At 45.8% G+C, this 26,824-nt stretch overlaps 1 long non-coding RNA gene across 1 annotated transcript in view; it reads right to left on the reverse strand.

Annotated features, from left to right (window-relative positions):
- Positions 1-26,824, reverse strand: part of LOC144341535 (uncharacterized) — a 138,898-nt gene that overhangs the window by 71,137 nt on the left and 40,937 nt on the right. Inside the window, exon 2 of the long non-coding RNA XR_013418525.1 lies at positions 26,239-26,461. This is a non-coding gene — a long non-coding RNA (uncharacterized LOC144341535). The remainder of the gene's footprint in view (positions 1-26,238; positions 26,462-26,824) is intronic.

Consider the following 26,824-nt stretch of genomic DNA (forward strand, 5'->3'; position numbering starts at 1 on the left):
CCACTGTGTTAACCTTTTCACTTCTATTGTTATCTTTTTAAATCCTTGCGACAGCCCTATGAAGCTGAGTCTATTATCATCCCCATTTTACGGATGCAAACACAGAGGCTCAGGTCACACTGCAAGTAAGGAGTGGAGCCAGGGTGTGCAAACCTTGTCTTGTCTGACTCCAAGGCCATGCACTTGTTATAACTAATGGGAGTTCCACTGTATCAGTCACAGTCCAGTCAGGGAAACAGAAACCATGCTAGGTCCTTCAAATAGAGGAGTTTTCGCATAGTGAATTGCTTACCAGGTGCTGTGACAGTAAGAAGGAAGATAGGGTGACCAAAGATTAGATAATGCAGGAAGCCAATATCTCCCCAAGGGCTGAGAGTCACAAAGACAAGAGAAAACGTGACCTAAACCTGAAGTCTAAGAGGACCGGCTTCTGTCCCAGGAGCTGAGAGCATGGAGGAAGGACCACAGCTGCCCCTGCCTCAGAGACACCCCTAGAAGAAGACAACGAGCAAGAGAATGAGGAAGAAGGAAGGCTCCTCTCTCTTCCAGCCCTCTGATCTCCCGTGGGCAGAACTTGACAGGGAGCCAACTGGAAAGGGAGCCCAGAAAATGCAGTTTGTGGGTGTTCTGGCCCAGAAACACAGAGTGTGGAGGGGCAGGTGAAAGCTGGGACAGAGAATAAAGAAACAGCATGACCTGGCACAGTACTAAGTGCTTTCCATACCTTAAGTCACATCATCCTCCTAATAACCTATGATGCCAGCAAAAATAGTGGCCCCATTTTAGAGATAAAGAAAATGAATCTTGAGAATACACATGACACGTTCAAGGTCATCCAGTAGAATCTGGATTCAAACCCATATCTGCCTGGCTCCTAAGCCCAGGGAACTGGGGGTAAACATGGCAACCTCGTCCAAGAGAACTTCAATCCAAGAATCTCATGGCATGCGGCCCACCTGAATGACTCTCCTTCCACGTGGTGCAGTCCTGTCACACTTTAGGGAACGTGAGCACGGGGGTGAATCACATCTGACCTTCTCACAGCCCTCGGCATGCTCCAGGTCCCAGAAATTCTGACAGCAGCAGCAAGAGTCAACAACGGGCTGTGGATTAACAGCATTTACTCCGCAAGGAGCTGCCAGGACTGGGAACACACAGCATGGCCATGCAGGGGCTGTTGGCCAGAGAGGCAGCCCCATCACAGAGCCCAGCTGCAGGCCAGTACTGAAGGCCTGGGGCTTGCTGCTTTGGGCCACTCCCAATTTCATCCACATCCCAAACTCCACTAGCTCTGCGTGCTACCTCCTTGCTGGATCCAGTTACTGGAGAGGGGAGCCGGCTCTGTCACTGGGGAACTTAACAAGGCTAATTCCACTGAAACCTCCATTAACTTTACTACTTCCGTGTAAGTGTTTCATTGTAAATAATGATTCCGCACCACAGAAACACACTGCCAGAATCTCCCGGAGGACATAAAATTAAATCCAGCCCCCACAGCCTACTCATGAAGTGCATTGTGATAGCTGCATAATCTTCCAAACCACAGAGGGCTGCAAGCCTTTCCACCAATTTCAGGGGAGGCTTGACTTTAATCTGCCCTAATGAACAGATCTATGCACCCCGACACCTTCCCCTGCTTCACACCAAATCCCCTCTCAATTCAGATTCCTTTTCTAGGACGAATTGTACCACAGTTCTGAGCACAAAAGAACCTCACTCGTCTCAGACAAGGACTTGGCTTAAAGCCCCTCACCCAGCCTTTCTCTTCCAACAAAGTCCAGCAAAAGATGTTTTAGAAGATATTATATATACACACACACACACACACACACACATACACATATATATGTATACATACACACACACCCACACACACATACACAATTTCCAGGAAGAACAGCAGAATTTCTAGACCCAAGGAGATCCGCCCAGCCCTCCACCCACGTGCCCAACCCCCACACACATAGCTTCCCCAATCCTTTCTCAATGCTGGGTCAGAATCTGCTGTTTCGCTGCCTCACGTTTGCATGGAGCACCTCCCTCCAACCCTGGAGAGAGACTGCACAAAGTTCAGCTAAAATAAGAACCACCTAGAACAAGAGAGTGAAGTCAACTTCACTTTGAAAATAAACAGGCATGTCCTCTGTCTCTCCCAGCCTGGGCAGGGGACAGGAACGGCTTTTGGGTGCAGGGCCCTTGGGAGGAAGCCTTTCCTTCTGAGTTTTTAGATACAGGTTTCAGGGATGCCCGGACCACCAAACCTCTGTCAGCTCCCTGCTCCCACCCTGCTCCTCTACTCTGCTCAGTGGCTGAGAAGCACAGGGTGTCATTGCTGAGCTCTCAGGAGCCTCTCTGACCTCCTGGAACCCACACCAGGCTCTTCACCCTCTCTGCGTAAGGACACTCAGCCCGAGGGGCGCATTGAACTGCAGGCTATAATTTAAGTGTCTGTTTGTGTGCTCTTCACTTGCTAAACTCCTAGCACTGTTGGAGTCGCAGGTAGGTTTAGGTGACCCGAGAAATTCACAATACATCCACAGATCAAGATGAAACCGGGCTGCCCACGCGTTGTTCCAGATGACACCTCCTGTTTCCACATTCAAATTTCCAATTCTGATTTTAAAGAAGAAAAGCAATAGTTGGTTTATCAAAAACTAAAATCCTGAATGAAGCCTTGCACATGAAGAATATTCAGGTTGAGGGACCTCCACATCAACTGCTCCTGGCCTGCACCTCCTTGTTCACCAAATGACAGCGTGGCAGCCACCCTCGCTGCCCTTGGAGATGGGCTGCTGCGTTTGATCCTCACAGCAGCCCCGTCAGGCATTCGCTTCAGCTCCATTCTTCACGTGAGGAGGTGGCCACTCCTAGGCACACTGACTTGCTCAAGGTCACACAACTATAGAAAACGGCAGAAGGAAGACTCAAACTTGGGTCTTCTTGCTCCAAATCCTCTTCCCAGCATGGCATCACGCAGGTTCTGCAGTGCCTCGTGTCAGCAGGCCTGAGGGGTTGCAGTCGCAGAAGCCTGTGTACTCCAGGGCCCCTTCCGACCAACACCTCCTCCCCCAGAAGTCCTTCCCCACGGAGCGGCGAGGCTTGCCTGGGCCGGCTGGGAGAGACCAGCTGTCAGGCTGCATTTCTCTCCACGTACTTCTGCTTCCCTCATGACCTCAGTTTCAACAAGATGTGCCTTTAAATTAGATCCCAGAAGGAACTTCAAGGCAAATTCCCACATTTGTGATGTTTATGGAACTTGTCATTGTTTATGCTATTATAGTGCCATCAGCTGCGAGGGCACATTCTTCCTGGTTACAACATTGTTTTTCTTCCCTTTGGGAGGGAAGCACCCTTGAAACCAGAGGCTTGTCTGGTACCGGCATAACCTCCTCATTCCCTACTCCACTTACGTATATTTTTCTCTGTGGATCATGTACATGGTCTTTCAATTTTGTGTCTGTGATTTATACATTACAGTGTTTGCCATCCTCTGTACAACAGAGGAAAATAGTTACTTTACAGGAAGAACAATATGACAGGCTTCCAACTCTACAACATTCGCCAAACCCAAAGCCAAGTGCAGCCTGAGCTTTTGTAAGTGCTGGAATTTAGGCTTCGTGTTTCACTTTCTCTTGTAGGCAACTAAAGAGCAGAAACCAACTCTTTGTGGCCAGCCCTGAGCTAGGGACCAAGGAGGTACCAAGACATGTAATATCTTATATCCCCTCCCTGGGGACTTCTCAACTTGTTGGAGGGAAAAAAGATTCATTAAACTATTAGAAAACAATGCAATGTATGTTTTTGATAGTGTGTTTTAATAAATAAGCTGCTATTTTCAGAGAAGGGTGGTAATAAGAAATGTTTAAGATTTGAAGGGAAGTTATAAGAGAAAACATTGATTGTGTTTATAAACTATACATTTTCTGAAAACTTGTTTTAATGTATCCCTTTAAAGGCTTAATACAAACTATATCATAGGCTGTTGCCAAACTTTGAAAAGTTCACAAGGAGGTAAGAAAAGAAAGAAATTATTAAATTATAAAAATACTGATTAAAGGAAGAAGATCCTTACTTTAGAAAAAATAACTTTTTTCTGGTTAGTCACAGAATTTCTTGAGGGCTTCATGCTAACATCATGCCTTCAGCAAAAGGTCATGATTTCTTTCTCATCTTGTTCTTGATAAGCCTGAGCTAAAGATAGACCCTCCCTGGAAATGAGCCATCAAGGACGAGAGAGACAGAAGCTGAATGCAGTAGGAGGGAGAATGAAGATGAAAAGTGAAAGCAAACAGGGGTAGAACACAGCTACAGTGACCACATGTCCTGGCTTCCTGGGACAATTCAATACACACCCATTGTTCCAGCATAATTATTAACAGTGTCCCTTTTCCTTACCAGAATAATCCTGATTGGGATAATAAGTAACAAGGGCCACTCTAGAAACTGTGGGAACAAGAGTTCAGAGGCAGGAATTGTCAGTGTGTGTGCTCAGGGGTGAGAGGTGCTATGAAGACTCCAGCTCAAGTGGAGAGTTGAGCACATGTGGGGAAAGGGAAGAGGGTGCTGTGGAGGAGGTGCAGGGCTGGATCTAACAGGGCCCAGAAGCCAGCAGGGAGGAGCTCCTACTTCATCCTGTGGGTATATTAGGAAGTCACTGAGGACTCTTGAGCAGGATAATTATGGCCCCAGGCAACATGCTCAGAAAGGACAAGGAGTGAGATACCAGAGGCAAGGAGACTGGTCGGAAATTCAGTTGCCAGGAGTGTGGCGGTGCAAGGAGGAGGAACACGAAAGGCAGGAGGATCAGACGCTAAGGGTCTTACAGGAGCCCAATGGGGGCACAGTGAGAAGGGAAGAGTGAAGACAAGTGACCGTGGGGGTCACACTCAGGCACATTTCTCAATCAAACCTTCTGCACTTCCTGAGTGATGAAGATGACTTTCCTCCAAGACTCTGCATTGCAAGAACAAAGAGAAAAGCTGATATGACAAAATGCTTAGAATTATGTCTTTGATGTATGAACACTCCTCGCCCCCTGGACCCTGAAAAACAGAGTTCACCCCGATTCCCTTGATGAATCCAAAGTGCACATCTTTAATAACAAGAGGTCTCTGAAGGTAGATTTCCTCTTCCATTTGTGGAGCTATTTCCATTTTTAGGGGCTTGGAGATGCTTCCGATTAATTGTTAAGTTAGCCTTTTGAGACCTCAATTTATATGCAGCATTGACCAGTGTCTGCAAATAATCTGAGCAGAGGAAGGAAGAGGTCCTTAGGAAATTAATGTAATCGTTTCAGCTCATTATTTGAAGAGCATGTTCTCAGAGCCCAGAAACTTCATTCATTCATTCAAAATTGCTCTAAAATCCAATTAAAATCAGGGGTCACATACAGCACCATTGTTTATTTCTTCATTACGGAGAGGGGAGAGCAGACTTTAAAACTGCAGAAATCTAAGGAAGGTGAAGGTGGAGCCGTAGGGAAATCACGCAGGGTCCCCAGTGAAGCCAGAAAGCTAAGGATGTGAACATTCCAGGGGGCGTCATGGAAAGGCACACTCACCAATGCTTCTGGAAAGGCAACATTTCAACAAGAATATGAATCCCATCTTTAAGAAATAGTTTTTAGTCCTTCAGCAGACATTACACATCCTTTTTCGGATGCATGAACTCTAACGCCACACAAAAGGAAGTCCAAAACCAAAAAACAAAGAGTAGAGAGTTACCTCCCAGAGGTAATTCTGCCAAAAGTCTGAAGATACGTGGGAAGGAAATGTGATTCACTTATTCATTAGTCTTTTAACAATATCCATAGAGATCTTACCTAAACTACAGCAGTGAACTAAACAGACAGTATCTCTGCCCCAGAGTAGCTTCCATGTGAGGGCGGGAGGTGGGGGTGAGGACATGGGCACGGAAACCGACCATGAACAATAGACAAGGTAAACAGGTAAAGCACGTGGCACACTAGAAGGTGATCAAGCACCACAGCACTCAGGAGACAAACCTTCAAGGCAAGAAGTCAAGAACTTCTAGATGAGCAAGAACAAAACGGAAAGAAAGCAGGGTCAGGAGCTGGCCACCACCACGCTCCTGGGCCGTTCATAGGTCCCAACCAGCTCCTCTCAAAAGTAGCTTCAGCACCCCAGGAAATACGTTGAAATGAAAACATCAGAAGAGAGTGTCCCACAGCAGCCCTTCTAGTCCCCTGAGCAACAATCACATTCCACAGGAAAGGACTTTAGCACAGCCCCAAACCATGCCCCTGTACCCAGAATCTCTCCCCACCCCTGCACTCTCCTCCTCTCCAGGGGCTGGTTCAGGCCCCTTGGACAGAGGGAGCGGTGAGGCCTTAGTCTGAAAGTCAATCTTAGGGGACTTGTCACACAGAGGGGAGATCTCACTAGAGGCCAGATCCTCAGGATATCAGAGACTCAAACACCCAGCAGGGCTGAGAATATTTCCCAGAGAGGCAGTATGGTGTCCCGGACAGAGGGCCCCCCTCTCCCTCCCCACTCCTCCACCAAGCTAGAAACCAAGGGAGTCCTGCTGGGCCAGGAGCCTGCTGGGACACATGGACCAGTCCACTCCCCTCTCTTGTCTCAAGTCCCTCTGTTGTAAAATGAGGAGGCTGATTGGGTGGTTTCCTGACCAAGGTCAGCATACTCTGGAACTGGGGCATGGGGAAGTCCTCATGCCCCCCACAAGGCCAGCCTGCCCCTGGGGAGAAAGGGCAGATGGGAGGGCTGCAACTCCCCCCTGCAGAACAGCTCCCCTTTTCTTTGTCTTACATGTTGAATTTCCTCATAAGGTTTAATTTTTTAAAGAATGTTGCTACTAAATAGATGTTTGAAAGCCACTTTTAGTGTTCTGAGATTGAGATAAATACCTTTGAAGAGACAGGACAAAGAACAAAGCGTTTTTCCCTCTGCCCCCACATCACCCAGCCACTCAAGAGAAGGCTTCTGACACCAGACGCACGGGAGGGTTTTCTCACACACCACGCAGTTCTGCAGGTGATTCTCTAGCAGACACCAGCTTCAATTCAATTCCGACACTGTCTACCTGGAGAGAGCGTCAGATCCTGCAGGACTGCTCCCACTCCAGATGCCAATCATAAGTAGTGGGTTGCCACCTATGCTTCTGATGGACCCACTATAAATGAGGGTTCCCACATCCCCCTCCTTGAGTTCAATTAATTTGCTATAGCAGCTCATAGAACTCAGGGAAACACTTTCCTGACATTTACCAGTTTAATCCAGGTGGAAGAGATCCACAGAACAAGGCATGTGCCCCTGTCCCAAGGCTATCTAGGAGCCACCAGCCATCTCAGAAGCAGAAAAAAGACACCCATATCCCTCTAGAGATTCCAAGGGCTTCGGGAGCTCTGTGCCAAGAAAGGGGGATGAAGACCAAATGTGTATTTCACAGTATCACAGTACCTGAATGTATTTCACCACCATTAAACAAGAGGTGATGCATGACTCAGCTCCATCAGAGAAGTAAGAAGACTCGGGGCAAAGAAGGCCCTATGCCTTTCTCTGACACACTGGAAGCATCTACTTGTGTGCCAGCTCCTCACCAGGACCCACGTTGCCAAAGCAACCAAGTTCGGCTTTTCCTGCCCAAAGCACACAGGCATCCTTGAGCAGGGGAGAGGTGGAGCCAGGCATGCACCGGGAAACCACCACATACCCAGTGGCTGAGCCCTTTGACCTGCCAAGGTTGCTGAATGGTACTTGAGTCCAGGACTCCCACTAAGACACCCAACTCCACAGACAGACAAGTTAAGAAATCACAGGGTGAATCTCCTTCAGAGGGTGGCTGTGTGTAAAAACAGAGAGGGCAACACAGCTTCCTGCCTGCCTTTTCTTGGTGTCCCTGGAATCATTCATTACAACCACAGGGCAAGAGTCTGGGGTGGCAGAGATGAAGAGGCTCAGTGGGCTGGCTGCACCTCCTCCCTTCACAGAGACATGGAGGTCACTCAGGGACTTGGTGCCTTGCCCAGGAGTCAAAACCAGGCCTTGGGTCTCCCTACTCCCATGCCACCTTGAAGGACACACCCCCCAGAAACCACAGCTCACTCCTTTTTCAGGACTTCATAGTCAAGAAACAAGCCCAGCCAACCCTTTGCTCGAAAAGTCCCAAGGCTGAGATGCAGGTCTTTCAGGTGGTCACCAAATTTTGGTCTAGAATCTTGAATTCATTTCAAAGTGTTTCTCAAGATGGTTCTTGTCTAATTTCCATGTTAGCACAAACTAATATCTCCTCATTGCAATTCCTCTGCCTCTGCAGCCATTTACCACTGCACTGACCTTTGCTTCTAGGTTAATTATCAATAGTTTTGTCTATTGAAAAATTGAACTGAATTAGCTTAGTTTTAATCTCTCATCAACAATTCAAATGACCATTTCCCACAGATGAAAAATAAAATTGCCCGGGTGGGGTGGGTGCAGCAGAGCCACCAACTCCTAATGAGGCTTCACCAGGCAGGGAGGGGCATGGCCCTCACCAGTAGGCATCAAAGCCCTTCCCCTGGCGTCCCATGCTTGAGTGCCCTCGGTCTGGACTGGACACATGCCAGGGAGCACGGAGGATGTCCCAGGTTGGTCCGGCCCTGTCTGACAGCCCATTAGCTCCAGCTGTCAGTGACATCTGTCTGCTCTGATTACTGTCAGAGCTGCAGAGAAGCAGCGGCCCCCAGCATCGAGCTGTCTCCCCCTGCACTCAGCTGTCATCAAGCATTGTGCTTCCACCTCGAGGCACTCAGAACCCATTCCTGGCTGCTATTTATAACCTTCCTGTGAGGTCATCTGCCAGTGAGGCTGTAGAAAGGGTGTGCCACTTCAGGGCAAAAGGCCCCGAACACCACCAACTTCCTGCCACTGCCTCCAGGTGAGAAGCAGGCAACTTCTGAGCTGAGCAAAATCAGTTCACAAAGTACATGCAGCATCAGGCCAGCTTCCACTGCGCTCCATGGCTGGGGACTCCAGGCTACACGAGAGGGACACTGAGACTAGGGTAGCTTGCGATGTCACCAGAGGCCTGGAGAGATGGATTCAGATGGCGCCACATGGCTCCACGCTCAGCCCGACAGGACTGCCTCTGATATCTAAAAAGATGCCACAGTGATTGCAGAGGGACTGAAAATCCCAGCCTTTGACGTGTGCTGAGCCACCCATGTTAGTTTCCTGTGGCTGCCGTAACAAAGGACCACAAACTGGGTGGCTTATAACGACAGAAATGATTCTCCCACAGCTCCGAAGCCCAGAAGTCCAAAATCCTGCTGTACCAGACTCCCTCCAGGGGCTCTAAGGGAGAAGCTGCCTTTGCCTCTTCCAGCTTCTGGTGGCCACAGCGTTCCTTGACTTGTGGCTGTATCACTCCAACCTCTACCTCTGTGGCCACACTGCCTCCTCTTCCTGTGTCTTCTCTGTGCCTCAAATCCCCCTTGGCCTTTCTCTTACAAGGACACTTGGATGCAGGGCCCACCTAGGTAATCCAGGAGTATCACCCCATCTCAAGATCCTTAATTTAATTTCACCTGCAAAACTCTTTTTCAAAGTAAAGTCACACACACACACGGGGCTCACCTTTTGGGGGCCCACCTATCCAGCCTATGGGAATAAAGCAAGAGTCTGGCATTTAGAGTCAGGAAGCACTGGATTTGAATCCCACCACTGCCACTGACTTAATAACTACAACTCTGTCTTTTCTTAGGATGTCACCAGCACCCAGTGTGATTCCAATAAAGGGGCCCAGCAGGGCAGGGATCTGAGAACAGGCCTTGCCCTCCTCCCCTCTCACCACAGAAGGCCCAATGGCACGCCCGGTGACAGTCCCGCCCCAGGCCCAGATGGGAGCAGGAACTTCGTGGGTCCGTGAAGACGGCCTGCAGAGGAGCCATTTGCTTTCCCCACTCAGGGAAGCAGCACTCTGTCACCTCTTATGATACTGCTCGTCCTCGGCTCTGGGACCTGGCTGCCTGCCTGCCTGTTTCTGCCTCAGCGCCCCCAGCAGCACCAATAGGTCTCCATCCAGGCTTTGTTTGCTTTTAATTACTAAGCCAAATAAGCGAGCCCCCAGCACAGACACACCTGGCTGCCTCCGACAGGTAATGAATCGCTCAACCATGTTCAAGGACAGGCCTTCCTGACAGCAGCCGGGAGATCAACTGAACAAAGTCAGGGTGAGCTGGGAGGTCAGAGAATGTTGACTAAGGAGTGTCGCAGACGCCTGCCTCCCCGACACTGCCCCTGAGCTCAGCCGATATTGATGCAGATACAGTCTGGGGACCACAAGTTTCTGACCAGGAAGATTGATTTCTCTAGGAAAAGGGAGAGTGGACACTGAGCAAATATTCTTATATATCAGCACCAACATGGAGATCCTTTAAACATCACTTTTCAGTGACCAAGCGAAGAGTTTTTCTCAAGGCCAGAGAGAAGACATCCAAGTCTGTGAACTCCTCTAGTATGACTTTCCTCCTCAGGCTGAAAAGACCTGCAAGGTCATGGTTTTCTTCCATACCATCTCACCAAAAATTCTGTACATTGTACACAAGGCTGGTCACACACCTCCCTGGAGCCATCCTCAAGCAGGAGAGGGTCATCGTCGACGACCCAGGGTTGACAAAGGACAGAGCATGAGGCACAGGTACAACTGGGAGTCTTGCAGGTTGTAAGGATCAGGATTTGCCTCAAAACCTGAGATGTCAGCCACACCCGGTGCGTCAATAGCTATCCTAGCCCCCTGGGCGGGAGAGAGCTGCCAAGAAATGCGGAACACTTGGCATCTCCTGGGTCACAGAGCCATCGAGGGAATCCAGAGGGTTGGCCACCCCAACTCCTGTCCCTGGCAGCAACATGGAAACGCCACCCCGGCAGACACAGACCTGTGGGCTGGGAACGTACGGTCAGTGTTCAGTTGCCCTCCTCTGCTGTGTGTTAAGCTGGGGAAGATTCCCTAACGGAGGACAAGGGCTGGGAACAAGGCTGGCTTCATGTGAGCTGATGCATCTGGCAGCTTCCTGGGGAACCAAAGACACCAGGGCTGTGAGGGGAAAGAGCAAGTGCGCTTTTGACCCCTGTCTCATAAAAATTCTAAGTACATACGTATAGGTATACATAGACACAGGTGCCTAGTGGATCCTAAAGTTTGTGCATTAAAGTGTTCACAATGCTTCATCCTCAGACATGGGATTTTTCACTGTGCTTTGTCTCTATTTTCCAAATTTTCTACAGTACACACCATATTACTTTTATAATGTGAAAAAGTGCTATTTTTTTAAACTATACAAATGCAAAGAATTGGCACTCTTAATCTCAGATCACTATATCCATTCTGTAGGAACGAGTGCCCTATTTGTCAACTGTTCGTAACAGATTGTGCCTAATTAAATTCTAGGAAAAACCCAGCCACACCCTCGGCCAATTGTGCATCAGTCACTATGGGCACCGTGATCCTCCAGGCTCAAGGGGACACCGGACTGCTGGTTCCCTCCTCTGCAAACACTGAAGCCCCAACACCGCTGTTTATCCCATTCAAGAATAACCAAAAATACAAAATAGATTTCATAAATCACTTTGTCTTTACAGTTTGCTCCTCAAGGACACGCATGCAGGCTTCTAGCAAAGACGATGCAAAATAATAAGACAGATGTAGTAACTAATACGAAGTGCTTGCTTCACTAAACAAAGAGCTTTTGATGCTGTAACTCAATTTGCGTTGGCATAATAGGATCTGAGTGGGGCTAAGAGGAGCCACATAACAGCGGGCAGGCAGCCTCACCAGCAGAGGGGAGCATGGAAACACATGGCAGAGCCCCCTGGGGCCACATGCTTCTCATCTGGGACCTCCAAAAGGCACCATTTCATCAGGTGATCCTCAGAGGGATTGCTCATGTTCCTCCAAGAAAAGGCTCAAACAGCTGGGCGCAGTGGCTCAGGCCTGTAATCCCAGCACTTTGGGAGGCTAAGGTGGGAGGATCACCTGAGGTCAGGAGTTCAAGTCCAGCCTGGCCAACATGGTGAAACCCTGTTTCTACTAAAAATACAAAAAAAAAAAAAAAATTAGCCAGGTGTGGTAGCATGTGCCTGTAGTCCCAGCTACTCAGGAGCTGAGTCAGGAGAATTGCTTGAACCGGGAGGTGGAGGTTGCAGTGAGCTGAGATCACGCCACTGCACTCTAGCCTGGGCAACAGAGTGAGGCTTGATCTCAAAAAAAAAGAAAAGAAACAAAAAGCTCAAACATTTCATGGTTGTTTCTGGTACCAAAACCCAAACCAAACAGTCCTTCCTTCCCTGTGCCCTGCTCTCCCATTTATTTATTCAGCACCTGCTCTATATTAAGCACCTACTAGGTCCACCAAGGTGAGTAGGGAGAGGAATTAGATACAGTTGCCAACACTCAGGAGTTCACAAGCTGACAGATGCTTTCCTCGTGTTGTCTGGGGAAGAGAAAGGGTTCATGGTTTTTCTGCCCCTGCTGCCCCGAGAGTGGTAGAAAAGAGCCAGAACTGCTGGCTCCCAAAGGTCCCAGCCCGGGGAGAGATAGAAGAACCTCATGCCAATTCTTCTTATGAAGTCTGTTCTCCTCAAAGAGGCCGTTTCTAGAGCCTTGCTGCTGGGACTGAGGAAGAAGTCCTTCCTAGAGACAGGGTCTCTGGGGTTTGCTCCAGGGAGACCGGTCAGCCTTCCTCCACCTTTATAGCTATAGTCCCTCTGCCGAGAAGATGCTCTGGGTCTGGGAATCCAGTGATCTGCCCTGGCTCAAGACTCCCATGAGGCCTTGAAGAAGACCCTAGCCCCCACTAAGGTATGGAATCCCCCCTGGTGACAGCCAAGGTTGTCCTGGATGAGGATGAGGAGTGGGCCCACCTCTGCCCTCAGACATGCTCTGAGGATGCTTCCCTGACATGCAGGCCCCAGTGATAAGATCAACAAGCATGTCCTCACATCAGTGGACAAATGGGCTACTGAGATAGTCATAGCCCTGACCCAGAACCATGGGTGTTCATTTTGTGCTCAGACTTGAGTACCCAAGTCAAGGTAAAAGGATCAGAGGGGTATGAGATCTGGAGCTGCCTCAGTGATGAGTTAATCCCTGACTGAGCAGGCTTCTTGGCCATAAATCTGGATGTGCCTGTGTCAGAAGAGCCAGCCACTTGACTGTCTGTACCCAGGGGTGCTGCCCAGCATGGCTAGAAGCAGCTCTCAGAGGCCCTGCCAGGGACCGGGTCTGGAAGCAGCACCGCATGGAGGAAGCGGGGGGCCACCATTGCCAACAAGAGCACAGGGCTGGGGCGAGGCCCTGCCTCCCTGTACTCACTCTCCCTCCATCTCTGCCCAGCCTTCCAGAGCCAGGGAAGGGACACAGAAGCACAAATGCTTTCTCAGCAAGCCTTCTATGTGATTCTCACAGGCACGGAGACCATCAGGACAGAAAATCATCCCCACTTCCCAGATAAACAAACCGAGCCTCAGGCAGGGCCGTGCTTGAAAGGACAGAGCTGGCACCTGTGCTGGCCTCCTGCCTCCAGTCCCAGTGCTCCCTCCTCTACACTGCTCTGCCTCATTTAGGGGAGTCCTCATCAATTAGGTGAACACCCCAGACTCTGCAACACAGCCTGAAGCACCCGCCACCTGGCACTGGAGCTTCCTCTTTTTTCCCATCCATCTATTTAAAGGCCGGGCCTAGGAACTCAGAGAGATGGTCTCTGTTCTCTGCTTGGCCACTCACCAAGAACAGATCACCTCTGAGCCTCAGTTTCCCCATCTGTACAGGGCATCCAGGGCCTCCCAGCTCTCCCCACTATAATTATAGGGGCATCTGGGAGATGTTCACTACCTGTCAGACTGCTGAAAAACACAGGGCTGAGACCCTTATCAGGTGGAGAGTGCAAGTTATTTCTGCCCTGTTATTGTAAAAGATACTGAAAATGAAACCGTGGTTCCACACAGCCCATGAGTCAAGGCTGTCCGCCACTAGGTGGATGGATTTAAGCCCCAGTGAGTTATCTGAGTGCTCCTAGAGGAGGTAGCAAGAGAGCAGGACCCCATGGAAGGGTATGTCTGCAAGGCCCATGGTCCGACCTCTCAAACAGCAAGGCACATCCAGGCTGCTGTATCTGTGCATATAGAGGCCTTCCCTGAGCTACTAACTCCAAGAAGGACAAGGGCCCTACATCTTGAGGTTACCAAATTCCTTTTAATGACTCTTTAAGTGCTTCCTTACAATTTTCTATAAATCCACCAGCTCATCCCCACCCCAGAACTCCACACGCAACCTCATTAGGAGGCAGTAAGTGGTGGAAAATATTGATACTTCTGGCTAATGGCGTTATTAATACCATTACCATTCATATCGCCTCGTAAACAACTCTTATAGGACATTTAGCATGGCTAAGTCCAAATGAAGATAATATTGTTGCTAATTATATCTCTATAAACTTACTTTATGGCAGGGAACAAGGGCTCTTATATCTCTGATTACTCAGTTGCCAGAACCATAAGGAAGTAGGAAAGACTGCATGAAGATGTGCCCTCTGGGGATGATTCATTATGAGGAAGTGTGGTTTGCAAGAGCACAAGAGCTGTTTGGAGATTTTTAAAAAGAAAGGAATGCTAATTTGTGAGAGAGGGGACAGGAAGGAAACATCTCAGGGAGCCAGAACTGAGCAAGGCTGACTCTGGAACCGCTGGGCAGGATTCGCAAGCTGGCTCTCTTGGGTCCCTGTGTCCAAGGGTCAGAAAGCAGCCTAGGTAGGGCATGCCTGAGCTGCTCATTTTGGTGATGAATACACGGTGGAGCTCCAGGGAGGGAAGCTGAGCGAGTGTCTTCATCTCATGAGAGGGTTCTAAATCCAGCAGCCCTACAATCACGTTTTGAAATGACTCGCATTTTCTTATTTACTCAGTGGCTTTCTTAGCACTTGTGGACTTAACTGGGGCTTGTCTGAAGCTGGTGGAGGGGTTTATGCTGTCTCAGGAAGCAGTGTCAGCCTTGCGATTTCGCCTCCTGCATTGTTTGGGAAACATTACTCCCAGATAAGAGTCCAAAGTGATTGCTCTAAAGGAAGCTGTGAATAAGAAAATAAATGTTTTTCTTTTTCTCTTTCTAGCTGAGCTCAGACGATTTACAGTATTAAATGTCCCCTCGTACTCGGGAGAACTAGAATTGATTTTTTTTTCTTAAAACTGCTCATTGGTTTGCTTATAAATTTCTCTAGCTGTTGTTATCAAGTTGTAAATTGCAGTTATGAGAATCACCACAGATCGATGGCAGTCATTCTAAGGGAGGACCAGGTCTGTGTGGACAAAGGCAATTCAGGCTTTTGACAGACATTTATAGTCAATTATCTTTAGTTCAGATTTGATTAAGAATTGGTGAAATCTCAGCCAGATACTAGGTAGGAATTTACCTTCTCTCTACCCATGGGCCAGTCCATACAGCTATTCACCAAATATTTCCAGCTTCTCTCCCTACATACATTTCTCCATCTCTTTTGCAGTTAGGCAAGACCATTAAACTTGTTTTGGCCAACAAAATGTGAGTATGAGTATCACATATTAGTGCCTGGTAGGTGGTTTAAAACAAGGAGCAGAGAACTTTTTTATAAAAAGCCGGACATATATTAAGGCTTTGTGGGTCATATGGCCACTGTCACCAACTATCCAACTCTGCTACTGTGGCACCACCAAAGCAGCCACAGATAATATGTATCTAATGGTGTGGCTGTATTCCCATAAAACTTTACTAATGGATACTGAAATTTGAATTTCATATAACTTTTGTGTCACAAAATCTTCTGGTTTTTTAAAACCATTTTAGAACGGTTTAAAAAAAAAGTTATAGAATGCACAAAAAAATGTGACAGGTCGGATTTGGTCTCAAGGCCATAATTTGCCAACCCCTGCCGTAAATAAAATCAGTGGATGATTTGTTATATCCCTTCTCCCTGCAAAGACAGCTCCACCATAGGTCCAGGTCCATGAGTGCCCATGGGAGCAGAGCCCACAGTCAGTCCCCATTGGACATGGAGAGTGAACAAGAAAGACACCTTGATTGTTGGAGTCACTGAGATTTGGGAGGTTGTTACTGCAGCAAACCCACCCTCTGAAACAGTCTATGAGGGATTTTTAAAGATAATTAATGGACTAGACAAAATTGCAATATAAAGAGATTATTAAGGAATGATTTTTTTGAAACATACTTTATTTTTTGTAGTACCCATTTTTATTAAAATCATAAATTATGCATAATATTAATCTGTTCACTAAAGCAGATCCTGAATATGCTGAAACTTGACAACATCTCCTACATCTATTTAGAATCACGGGGAAGTTTCGGAGTCATGACCTTTCTTTTCCTTTTCAAGGATATTTACATTCAGCCTGGGCTTTCTCCTCATCTGTCTCATCAGGGACGCTGACGGTTTGGGAATCTCAGCCTCATACCAAACCTTTCCATCTTTAACCCAAGAGATGAGTAGGATTCCAGACAGAATTAACCATTCCAGACATCACATTTCAATAATAAATGAGACAGGAAGAGGCAGAAGCAGGAAGGTATGCCATGTGACTTCGGGTATGCCCCTTGTGCTTTCTGGGTCTTTTTTCCTCCTGTAAAACTGGGAGTTGGAATAAATAATATTTGTAAGCACTTTTAGTTTAGATATTCTAAGACTAGATATAATGTCCAACAATTTGAAACAAACCCTTTTGGATCTGACTACAAAAACAAACTAGAAAGAGCCTTTGGACCCACTCAATCTAGCTCTTTATCTAAAAGTCTTCTAAAGAAGTCAGATGTGTCCCTATTTTGATCCCACAGAATTAATCTAGAATGACTTGGAAACTGACCAAAGAAGAAACACAAATGAACAATGAACAATGAAAGTCTGAGAAATATTCAGTCTTGCTAGAGATTAGAGTAATACAGATTTAAGATCAAGAACCATTTTCCGTCTACTGGCTTTGCCAAGGTTCATAAAGAGGACCATATCCCACGTTGGTAAGAGGAGGGAGTCTAGAGACTCTGTGCTAATGGGGAAGTAAGTTGGCATGGTTTTTCTAGAGCAATATGTATTGAAAGCGATAAACATGGGCACCCCCTTTAACCAAGCAATAGCACTACATCTACTGTTTTTTGTTTTTTCAAAAAAATGGATAAGCACAAGACTTAGATAACACAACAAATGGATACAGCATCATTTCTAATGACAAAAAAAATTAGAAACAGTAAATGACTAAAGGTAAGGAATTATATAAATTAAAAATGGTACCTTGATAAAGTGAAATACCACCCTGCCATTAAAGATAATGCTGCCATACATTATATGAGCCTAATTTTGCGGGGGATGGGGGGAGTAAAAATTATAGACATACATTAAAAAAGGACTGGAAAACGTATCAAGATGGAAATACCAAATATCAAAAATATCAAAATACCAAAAATGGAAGTAGTTATCTCTAGAGGTGTTAATTTTCTGAATTCTACGTTTCATTTTCTATATTGTTATAGAATCAGAAAAAATAAGCATTAAATGGAAGTAAAAACTAAAAAGTATAAATCTATATATTTATTGATTTCAAAGGTGTTCTTGACACAATTGAAAAGTATTTTTTCTAAGTTAGCTATCAAATAACATGTATAGTTAGTTAGATCCTGTTTTGGAAAATGAGAAAAAGACTGAAAATATCTTTATGATACTTATATGAGATACATATTTTATGAAAAATGCATAAAAATTAAGTGATTTGTGGGGTAGGGTTATGAGTGAATTTTTTTCTTGTCTTTTTTTCTGATTATTCTACACTGAACATATATGTGTAAAAACAATAAAAAGGAAATAAAACTCTTTAAAAATAAGTGAATTAAGAAAGATCCAGATGCTTCAGGCAAGTTTGCTCTCAATGCTAAATAAGTCACTAGATCAGTCCCTTCCTCCTACACACACACAAAGACAGCAACCTCTATGGTCTTCTATAACTTCCCCGTGATTCTGTATCACCACTGTGTGGATGAACAGGCTGCCTGGAAGAGGCAGGAGGGAACACTGGGAGCCCAGCACACTTAAGACTAGGGACACACTTTTGATTCTTGCTACTGACTCTCAAGGGTCCCGATTCTGATATTCTGTCTTTCCATTTTGGGGCATCTCACAGACAATACCCGTCAGCCCATGTGTGTTTTGTGTGTGAGTCTCAATTTGCTGACTGATATAAAATATTAGGCAGTAAGAAAAATATGGTTCTGGAAGAGAGCACCAAATGGAGGTTTGGCATTCTTTAAAGTTCTTACCAGTTCCTGAAATTTGTTCAGGGTAGTTAGACACCCAGGAAGCAGGGAACTTACTGTGTAACACTTGGATGTAGCAGTATACTTGATCTGTATCATATGAACCAGGAAGATCTCTCTTCGTGAGTAATCTCTATTTATACATACTACAGAGATCTCCATGAGCACATAAGACCACAGGTAAAGCAAGCCCTAAGAAAATGCCTGCCCCGCTATTATTTTCCATTGATACTTGTTTTTATTTAATTTGTCATCTGCTAGTGCTAACTTCAAATAAAAGGTATCAGGACCCAGATATTTAAGAAAAAAATATATGAGAGAAAACTTAAAGTTGAGAAAACTATATTAACTTGAAAAGAAAATTTCCTACCATGATTATAAATAAGTCTATTTCTGCTTTTGAGTCTAACAATTTTTGCTTTCTATATTATGAAGCTATGTTATTAGGTGCCTATAAATTTGGATTTGTTATAGATTCCTAGTATGTTGACCCTTTATCATCATGAAATGATTATTTTTATCTCTGGTAACGATTTTTGCCTCTACACATTGTGCCTCTGATTAATATTTGCATAGTAAATACACGGTAAAAGTTACTTTTTCTCCTTTTACTTCCAAATCTTTTTGAATTCTTACACATAAAATTATGTCTCTACGAAACATAGTTGAGTTGTTTTTATCTAGTCTAACGATCTTCATCCTGTAATTAGTCTATTTACATTTGATGTAATTACTGATATATTTGAGTTTATAATCTTATTGTTTAATTTCCACTTGTCCTGCTTGTTTTATGTTTTTCTTTTTTTCTTAATTTCTTCTGGATCAAGTATTTTCACTATCTCATTTTTCTTCACTCTTAGCTAGTTAGTTATGCATTGTTTTACAAATCTTATAGTGCATACTCTATATTGAGTACATTCTTGACTTGTTAAAGCCTAAAGTAAATTAGTATTTTGTATTATTTCTTGGACAAATTAAAAATTTTAATTTCGTTTATCCCAAACCCACTGCCTTTTGTGCTTTGTGTTGTGTATTTTAATTGTATATTTATAACCCTAGAAGACATAGTCAGATTTTTACCCATACATATACATATACACACACACACATATGTGTGTGGATATATTTATACTTTTTGTTGCTTCATTCATTCCTCAATTTCCATGTTTCCATCTGGGATCAACATCCTTCTGTCTTCAGAAGTTCTTTTTTTTTTTAGGGTGGATATAATAATTTCTCACAATTTTTGTCTAAAAATGTGTCTCTGAAGTTTTTCACTGGATATAGAATTCTAAGTTGGAGATTATTTTGTTTCACTATGAGTGATATTTCAGTGCCTTCAAGTTTCTGCTGTTTCTTGGAAGTCAGTGTCATGCTCACTGTTGCTTTTAGAAGGAATTTGTCCTTTTTTCCTCTGAATTTTACAAGATTTCCTCTTGTTCCTTGATTTTCAGTCATTTTATTGTGATGTGTCTAGGTGTATTCCTTTTAATTTTTTCTATGTGGGGTTCATAGTGCTTCTTGAATCTGTGGCTTGATGTTTTAGTATGTTTGGGGAAATTCTTGTCCATTATCTTTTCAAATATGGCTTCTACCCCCCCCCCAAGACTCCAGTTACGCATGTTAGACCATCTCACCGTCTCACATATGTCTCTTACGCTCTTTCCTGTACTTCCTATCATTTTTTTTTCCTGTCTTTTAAACTGGAAGTTTTCTACTGATCCTTCTTCCAGCTCACTAATCTGCTCCTCCACTGCACCTAATATGCTATTAAATAGACTAATTACAGGATGAAGATCGTTAGACTAGATAAAAACAAAACTCAACTATGTTTCGTAGAGACATATTTTTATGTGTAAGAATTCAAAAAGATTTGAAAGTAAAAGGAGAAAAAGTAACTTTTACTGTATATTTACTATGCAAATATTAATCAGAGGCACAATGTGTAGAGGCAAAAATCGTTACCAGAGATAAAAATAATCATTTCATGATGATAAAGGGTCAACATACTAGGAATCTATAACAAATCCAAATTATATATGAAGCCTCAGTTATTGATTCCTCAATTCTCAAATTTCTATTTGATTATATAGTTTCCAATTCTCCACAGAAGTCTCAGTGTTGTTGCTCAATTCTGGAACATATTAACCACAGTCATTTTAAAGCTCATGATGGATAACTCCAATTTCCAGGTTTCCTGTAAGTCTATTCTCCTACAGGCACTATCTCTTGGTTTTCAGTCAATTATTGTCTTTGTGCTCACCTAGTTATTTCTTTACTGGATTCCAGATGCTGTAGAGATAATCTGAGTTTTTGGATGATGTGGCCTCGTTCAAGAGAGGGTTCGTGTTTGTTTCTGGTGGCAGTTAGAGTAGGAAGAGATGACCTTAATCCAGTAAATAACTGAGCTGATTTAATGATGGCCTTTGTGAGAGCTGGCTTATTTCAAGGTCAACTTTATTCTTATAAATTTCAACTCAAAGTTGGGGAGGTGTTTACCAGGACTTCCTATCTGGTAGAACCACAATTTTCCCCTGAAGCCCCACGAAAATGCCAAAAGCTGTGATCAACATCTCAGGCACTTTGAGCGACTTTCTGCTCAGCCTCTCAGCAGCTGCATTCACGTCAGCAAACTTGGGTAAAAGTAGCACCAAGTATATGGCTCTCCCCTTGGGATTTCCTTTATTTTTATTATATATATACATATATATATATATATATATATATATATATATATATATTTTTTTTTTTTTTTTTTTTTTTTGAGATGGAGTCTCACTCTGTCACCCAGGCTGGAGTGCAATGGCACAGTCTTGGCTCACTGCAGCCTGTGTCTTCCAGGTTCAAGTGATTCTCCTGCCTCAACCTCCCCAGTAGCTGGGATTACAGACACCTGCCACCACACCCAGCTAATTTTTGTATTTTTAGTAAAGACAGGATTTCGCCATGTTGGTAAAGCTGGTCTCGAACTCCTGACATCAGGAGATTCACCCCACTCAGCCTCCCAAAGTGCTGGGATTACAGGCGTGAGCCACCGCGCCTGGCCAGGATTTTTCTTCTTCCAAGAATCTTGGCCCTTTTAGCCAAGCTCTTGTCACCTTGATAGCTTTCCAAAGACTTCAACTCATGTTTTATTTAATTTTGTCGAGTTGTATTCCAATTACTATGGCAGCAAAACAAATTCCCCTAAAACTTAGTGGCTTGAAACAATGTCAGTCATTTATTATCTCCCACAGTTACTGTAGTCAGGAATTCAGGAGCAGCTCAACTGGACAATTCTAGCTTGGGGCCTCCCATGAGGTTGCAATCAGATGCTGGCTTTGGCTGGGCTCATCTCAAAGGCTGCTTCACTCACATGTCTGGTACCTAGTCTGGGAAAACTCAAATTGCTAGCAATTGGGCTTCTCCAGTGTCTCTAACTATCTTTATGTACCCTCTCCCTATAACTTGCTACCACACGGAAGCTTCAGATTAGTTGGACTTTCACAAATTGGCTAAGGGCTACCAAAAGCATGTATCCTAGGGGAGAAAAGGAAAGGCAGGAGGTAATTTCTATGGCATAGTCTTGAAAGTCACACAGTTTCACTTCTACTGCATTCTGCTGGTCATGACAATTACAAAGGCCCGTCTGTGTTGAAGGGAAGAAACATAAAAGCCACCTCTCAGTGCAGGTGAGTCATTGTCTCCCTGTAAGGAGACATCACACACATGGGCACACAGCATGGGCGAGCTAGTGATGTGGCCATCTGGAAAATACAACTGCCACAATGGCTCCAGTTGTCCTTGATAGGAGGTTCGTCTCAAACAAAACAAGTCAGTCTGCCATTTCCAGGAGTAGAAAATCCCCTCTCCGTTAACTTGGAGTTTTCTGTCATTGAGAAAAGACTGCCATGACTGTGTTCTAACGGAGATGCCGCCGTGTTGGAGCCCTTGTGTCAGCTCAGCTGAACCCATCTTCTCAGAGACCCAGTAAGAGCTTTGGCACCATTTTAGCAAAGCTAAGGCAGACATGGCCTGAGGCTCCTGCTGCCCCACTCAGACTCACTCCCAAGGCTGGTTTCTAGAAGCCCAATAAAGAAAATCCACACCACTCCTCATGGTCCACTCTACCTTTGCTTTATTCCTGCAGATGAGTACTGTACAAAGAATATTCTGTAAAAACGCTGTTTGTACAAAGTATGAATTCTGTTAAAAATTTTTTTCAGAGAATTTAACATATTCTTTCCCCCTCTTCCAGATTCATAATGCATATTAGCATAAAGCCTCTGAAAAGTCCTGTAGCAAAGAAACTTTGTTTCATCCCCATTTTCATGAATTTATTTAAGGACAGAAAGTGGGTTGAGGGGCTTTTTTATTAACAGGACAGAAATGAACACCCCATGAGCGTTGTACAGAACACGCAAACATTGAACAGAGCATCCCTAGACTTCTGATCCCACACTGCTCTTGTGGGACTGTGGAGCTAAGTTGTTCATAGTAAAACATTGTGTCTCAAATTGCCTTATGGGAGTTAAGTCATGGCTGAGCGCCCCTTTGCTGAGTGGTATGCTTTTTTGGGTGTTCCAAAGCAAAGATGGGCCATGTACCATTTTCCAAATTAGGCTGATGAATGCATCAACCTTTTCCACCTGCCAGTAACACAACAAGGAGTTTTTAAAAGGCTTTTGTTTACTGTCTGCCAATACACATGGGGCCATTAGCCAGTTGGCAGGTCTTGTGTGAGCTTCATTTCTGCCAGCTTACAGTGAGCTGCCCACTCTTTAGCTGAGAGCCACAATCAATGCCGCTTCAATGCTAAAGGGCTGCAGGGGTGAGAGGTGGGAGAGAGTAAGAAGCAAGGAGAAAGGGACAAACCTTCCTTCTACCCTCCACATTAGAGAGCCCTCCCACTCAAAGCCTCATTACAGGCACTGCTGCCTGTCTGTTCTACCAATCTCTTGATAATTTAGATGTGTTTCCAATTGAGAGCTGTGTTGTTTAATAAAACAGAGACAATCGACTCTTCCTCAGTGTTGTAATAGCCTCTCTGTGTGTTTACTTGAGAACAAATGCTGTTATAATTTCTTCGGGGAATCAATATCTTCCAGTGCATATGCACAGCCCTATTGGAGTTCAGATTGTATAAGGAGAGAAGGGGAAATTTATTGCCTTGTAAATGCTGGCAGAAGGTAGTAGGTTTAGTGAGAGCTGTAATTAAACTTTTGCTGATAATAAAAAATGGAGGCAATAAACACTATTTTCCAGTCCTCAGTCTCAGAACAGTTGAACCATCACAGGGTCCTGGACTCTTGCTGGTCTCTGCACAATTAGCCTCTGAAGGTGAAGGTCCCAGAGCCCAAAGGCTGCCAGCTCCTGGGCCCTTGAGATGCCCTCCATGTGCTCACAGGCCCATCTGCTTTCTTCAACTTTAGCAGCAACAAAGTCAACCTTTATTTTACCAACTGCTTCTAAAGCTGGCTATTCAAGCCAGAGCTACCAGGCTAAAAGTCTACACAGGATTTGAGAATGAGGAGTTCAACCTGGAGGCAAGGACCTTTACTCCAAAAAGAACTGAAGTATAAGGGGAGGTAAATCACTCCCTTCTCAATCTTTCTACAGGGGGACCCCTCCCTGGGAATTCACTCAAGTCTTCCAGAATAGCACACAAAGATTTTCCAAAGGTGATTGCTTGTTTCTCAGCTAAGTACTTGCTGTGCAGTTTTGTATGTGCTCTAGGTTTGATGGAGGCAGAGGAACTGCATGGTTAGGAAGGGGATGAACACCTCCTCATGCCCACAAGGTGGCAATGTCCACAAGGTACCACTGACACCTTGCCACTGGCTAAGGACATCTGCATTGTCTTTTCCAGCTGGGGTGAAATCAGTCACCTCTCTCCCTGCAATTCCTGGCTGTGTCCACAAGAGTGTCAGACTATGGACGAAGGAGGCAGTTTCTCTGGCCCCCTGAGATAGGGGCTTCTTCAAGGCTTCTTTGCCCCTGGGTATCGAAGTAAGATCAACTGGCCTGGGAAAATCAGAAAATATCCCCACTCAGCAGCTCCACTACCACCATCACCCATAGGTTAAGCTCCCAAAGGGGAAGAACTTTGTCTATAATCTCTGTAGCCATCCAGACAATAAATATCTACTGAGCACCTACTGTTTCTCATGCACGGTGTCACCGCACCCAGCACCAAACACTTGCAGAAAGAACAAACAAGTGAACAAACTGGCCTCCATATCCACCAGGAGGTTCCTCTGAGAACAATACAGGAGCCTGAGTTCGTCTAGAAATAATAAGATGCTCCATACTGAGCACCTGCTATGTACCAGCTGGCCTACACAGCCCTTTACACACGTCCATTCTCTCCTTTGGTCCTTACAACCACTTCCCACTGTGAGGTAGAGATGGTGTTGTTGATAGTAGAGGACAGTAAGGCTCAGAGGGGCTAGCCGTGTGCCCAGAGCCAGTGCCACCCAACACACAGCACAGGGCCAGCGGGGAAGGCCCCAGGTGATGGTGCTCCAAAGCCCACATTCTTTCCCTTATGCCATGTTCCCTGTCAACAACGTCACATGAGACCCTCACCTGCCATCACTTGCCTTCTCCTCTCAGGGTCTGCTGAGAGAGCAGGTGGAAGGTGCAAAAAGAAGTTCACCCCTGAGTACTTGAGAGAGACTAGCAAAAAAAGGGCTGAGCAGGGCTGCCAAGGAGCACCACGGGGAAGCAGCAAAGAGGTCTAGGGCTTACCTGTCCATAGGAGGCAGGCCTGGCTGGGACCACTGGCTGCCGGCATCTCTGGATTCTCTGCCTTTCTCTCCTGTCTCATCTTCCACCCTCCTTCCCTCCTCTAAAATGTTCAGAGGACTAAGAGCCTGCAGGGAATCTCAGTCCAGTCCCCTTGCCAGCCCAAATGCCTCCCACTGGGTGGCCCTTAGCCCTGGGGCTCCTTCAGCCAGTGCCAAGCATATGCAGCCCCTTTGCAAGGTTGGGCACATGGGGTGCAAAACCAGCTGGGCACCAGACGTAATAGGGTACTGGTGAGGTGCAGAGGCTGGCTGGCCCCAGAACGCAAGACCTTCCCAGTGTACAGCCCTCTCCTGGGCAGCTTCCCCTAGAGAAACAAAGCTTCCAGCAGCGAGTCCCAAGTCCAGGATGGACCTGCACCAGTTCTGATGCTGTGACTGCAATCTCTTTCTTCAGATGCCTAGCACTTGCACAAACTTCAAGTTGCTCATCTCCAAATGAGTGAGGGACTCACCCTGTCATATCAGCTGCCCTGGATTCACCCACAGGGAGCAGCAGGCCCCGGGGGAGAGTCTGGAGAAAGTGTCCACATTTGCAACTTTCCAGCTCTGGGGCTTCTCCAAGGTACCCAATGGCCCCAAATGAGAACTCCGGAGCTCAGGCTGTGGTGGGGCCCCTAGGCCGCTGATTATCCAGTAACATTACCAGCAGGCATTAAATCTATCCTCAGTTAACCCAATGTCTTTAATAATAAAAAAGATTTTGCACTGGGGATAAATACTGTGTCTCATTTTCTCACTCTCACTGGTCTCCTGTCACTGTGCACTTATTAATACAATCGCTAATATACGGCTCCCAATCAGCCACTAAAATGCTGCTGTTATTCCTACTAATTTGACAATAAAATATGGCTGTGCCAGGCCATAAAAAGTAGGCTGCCATGTGACTGGGGGCTCTGTGGGAGGTAAGCCAGGGAGCCCAGGGCTCTAGACTGGCCACCAGGAACTGAGCCACCATGACCACAGCCCTGCAGGCCCTGACTTCCAAGGACCCAGAGACCACCAGAAACTCAGAGGTGTTCCCTGCTATATTTCCATTACTATATAACAAATTACCACAAACTTAGGAGCTTAAAACAACACTCATTAATCATCTGACCGTTCTGTAGGTCAGAAGTCCAGGCGTGACTAAATTCTCTGCTCAGGGGCTCACCAGGCTGAAGTCAAGGTGTCAGCTGGGCCACATTCACAGTGGGAGGCTTGATGAGGGCGGAATCCACTTCCAGGTGCATCTCATTCAGGCTCTTGGCAGATTTCTGTTCCTTGCAGCTGTAGGACTGAGGTCTCTGCTTTCTTGCGGCTAGGGCTCACTCTCTGCTCCTAGAGGCTGTCTCAGGTCCTAGCTCCGGGCCCCGCTACAATATGGTAGCTTCCTTCTGCAAAAACAGCGGGAGAGTCTCTCTTCAGTCTTAAACTGCGTAATCTAATCGGGGTAGGTGATATCCCCTCCTATCCACAGTCCCACCACATTCAGGGGCAGGGGCATTGTGCAGGCCATGTACACCAGGGGTGGGAATCTTGGAATCCTGCCATCTCGGAATCCTGCCCACCACACATGGATTTAAGATCCTCCACTTCCCCGTCTTTGTGTGGAGGCAGCCTTTCTGCTGATAACTGGACCTTGGTTCTAATCTCGCTCCCCTTCCCCCACACACCAGAGAAGAATCCTACAGCATCTGGCAGCTCTTCTCCCAGGCAAAGCCTTCACACCTGGCCAAGTGGAGAAGAAAGCAGTGGGC

This window comes from Macaca mulatta, chromosome 6 (assembly GCF_049350105.2).
Source record: "Macaca mulatta isolate MMU2019108-1 chromosome 6, T2T-MMU8v2.0, whole genome shotgun sequence".
Taxonomy (NCBI): Eukaryota; Metazoa; Chordata; class Mammalia; order Primates; family Cercopithecidae; genus Macaca; species Macaca mulatta.